Raw genomic sequence first — 3,467 nt, 5'->3', positions numbered from 1 at the left:
ATTTAATTTGCTGGTTTAATGAAAACAGCTGAATCTTCTGAGTTATTGGAAAAAATACCTATGTATTTAACTTCGAGGCTCTTAGGTGAGCACTTAATTTGCACTGGCTATTAAATGGTTAACAAGGAAATAACTAAGTTTAAATGATGGTGCCTAATATCTTAGTTTTGAAAAGTAATCTAGAAAAACTGTTAAAAATAAAATAATTGTGTACATGTAAATGAGATAAAAGTTTTAGATAGTTTTTTGTTTAACTTAAAATCTTAAAATTATTTTTGATGTGCATGGTATATCTAGGTCATTTCCAATTAAGAAAGGGTTATGATATGGGGAAATATGTTTTTAAAATTGTGAAATTGTACTCATCTATAAAATGGTAATATCTAATAGTTCAAGATTTCTTGCCTCCTATGGTTTCACAAAAATTTAAGGTTATTAAGAAAAAGAATTTTAGTTAATGTATAATGCTGTATATAAATGTGCCAAAAGATGTGTTATTAGTGAGAAAAAATAATTTTTCAAATTCAAAAGTTGTTTAAAAGTTAATTCAAATTATGGACTTCTAAAAGGTTATTTATGAAATAAGGTAATAGGGAATCAGTGAGTAGGGGAAAGTGGAAATATGAATGTAAAGAGTTGGGGTTGTATTTTTTGATGCGAGGTATAAAGGAAAGATAATAAGTTGATATGAGAAAGGAGCTGGTATGGTATTTTTTTTTTTTTCTAATTCTTTTATTTATTTTATTTATTTATTTATTAATATACTTTAAGTTATAGGTATATGCATAACTTGTCTGGGTTTATTACATATATATGCATATGCCATATTAATTATGCTGCACTCAGCCGTCATTTACATCAGGTATAACTCCCAGTGCAATCCTCCCTCCCCTCCTTGATGGGGCCCCGGTGTGTGATGTTCCCTTCCTGAGTCCAAGTGATCTCATTGTTCAATTTCCTACCACCTATGGTAAGACATGCAGTGTTTGGTTTTTCTATTTCTTGTGATAGTTTACTAAGAATGATGGTTTCCAGCTGCATCCATGTCTAGGGACACAAACTCATCCTTTTATGGCTGCATAGTATTCCATAGTGTATATGTACCCACATTTCTTAATCAATCTGTCACTGATGGACATTTTAGGTTGATTCCAAATCTTTGCTATTGTAGTTGGTGCCAATAAACATCGTGTACATGTCTTCCATAATGGCATAATTTGCATAATCCTTTGGAGTATATACCCAAAGTGTAGGATGGCTGGAGTCATATGGTACATCTAGTTCTAGATCCTTGAGGAATCATACTGTTTTCATAATGGTTGAACTAGTTTACAATCCACCAACAGTGCAGAAAGTGTTCCTATTTCTCCCATAACCTCTCAGCACCTGTTGTTTCCTGACTTTTTAATGATCGCCATTCTAACTGGTGTGAATGGTATCTCATTGTAGTTTTGATTTGCCATTTCTCTGATGGCCCAGTGATGATGAGGCATTTTCATGTGTCTGTTGGCTGTATAGATGTCTTCTTTTTGAGAAATGTCTGTTCCCTTATCCTTTGCTTGTACTTTTGATGGGGATTTATTTGTTTTTTTTCTTATAAGTTGTTTTAGCAGGTTCTTTGTAGGTTCTGGATATTAGCCCTTTGTCAGATGAGTAGGTGCAAAAATTTTCTCTCCCATTCATGGAGTTGCCTATTCACTCTGATGGTAGTTTCTTTTGCTATTACAGAGCTCTTTAGTTAATGAGATCCCATTTGTCAATTTTGGCTTTTGCTGCCCGTTGCTTTTGGTGTTTTTAGACATGAAGTCTTTGCCCATGCCTATGTCCTAGATATAATTACTACCTAGAGTTTCTCTAGGATTTTATGAGTATTAGGTCTAACATTTAAATCTCTAATCCATCTTAAGATTAATTTCGTATAAGAATGGAGAAGGATCAGTTTCAACTTTCTACTATGGCTAGCCAATTTTGCTTCCATTTTATTAAATAGGAATCCTTTCCATTTCTTCTCTCAGGTTTTGTCAAGATCAGACGGCTGTAGATGTGTGAGTATTATTTCTGAGGGACTCTGTTCTGTTGGGTGGTCTATATCTCTGTTTTGGTACCAGTACCATGCTGTTTTGGTTACTGTGGCCTTGTAGTCATAGTTTGAAGTCCAGGTAGTGTGATGCCTCAGCTTTGTTCTTTTGACTTAGGATTGTCTTGAAGTCGGGCTCTTTTTTGGTTCCATAGGAACTTTTTGAAACAGTTTTCCAATTCTGTGAAGAGCTCGTTGGTAGCTTGATGGGGATGGCATTGAATCCTATAAATTACCTTGGGTAGTATGGCCCATTTCACGATATTGATTCTTCCTATCCATGAGCATGGTATGTTCTTCCATTTGTTTGTATCCTCTTTTATTTCACTGGGCAGTGGTTTGTAGTTCTCATGAGAGGTCCTTTACATCCCATATAAGTTGGATTCCTAGGTATTTGATTCTCTTTGGAAAAATTGTAGATGGAAGTTCATTCCTGATTTGGCTCTCTGTTTGTCTATTACTGGTGTATAAGAATGCTTGTGATTTTGCATTAATTTTTTGTATCCTGAGACTTTGCTGGGACTGCTTATCAGCTTAAGGGATTTGGGCTGAGACAATGGGTTTTCTAAATGTACCCAATCATGTCATCTGCAAACAGGACAATTTGGCTTCTTCTGTTCCTAACTGGAATACCCTTGATTTCTTTCTCTTGCCTGGTGCTATTAGAACTTCCAACACTATATTTGAATAGGGTGGTGAGAGGGGGCATCCTATCTTGTGCCAGTTTTTCAAGGGATTTTCCAGTTTTTGCCCATTCGGTGGCCAGTGTTGAACGTGGGTTTTGTGTAAATGGCTCTTGTGATTTCACGTTCCATCAATGCAGATTTATTGGCGTTTTTAGCATCAGGCTGTTGAATTTTTTGTCAAAAGCCTTTTCTGCATCTATTAGAATAATCATGTAGTTCTTGTCTTTGGTTCTGTTTATATGCTGGATTATGTTTATTGATTTGCGAATGTTGAACCAACCTTGCATCCAGGGGATGGAAGCCCACTTGATCATAGTGGATAAGCTTTTGATGTGTTGCTGGATCCGGTTTGCAGTATTTTGTGAGGATTTTGCATCGATATTCATCAGGATATTGGTCTAAATTCTCTTTTTGTTATTATCTCACAGGCTTTGGTATCCAGGATGATGTTGAGTCTCATAAAATGGAGTTAGGGAGATTCCCTCTTTTCTATTGATTAGGAGTTTCAGAAGGAATAGTACCAACTCCTCCTTGTACCTCTGGTAGAATCCATTTTCTGTGAATCATGGTCCTGGACTTTTTTGGATTTAGTAGGCTAGTAGTATTACCTCAGTTCAGAGCCTACTATTGGGTCTATTCAGGGATTCAACTTCTTCCTGGTTTGATCTTGGAAAGTGTAATTATCCAGAAATTATCAATTTCTT

The sequence above is a fragment of the Papio anubis genome, chromosome 12, assembly GCF_008728515.1.
Source record: "Papio anubis isolate 15944 chromosome 12, Panubis1.0, whole genome shotgun sequence".
NCBI lineage: Eukaryota > Metazoa > Chordata > Mammalia > Primates > Cercopithecidae > Papio > Papio anubis.
The sequence above is the reverse complement of the archived record's forward strand: the minus strand, read 5'-3'. Positions refer to the sequence as shown.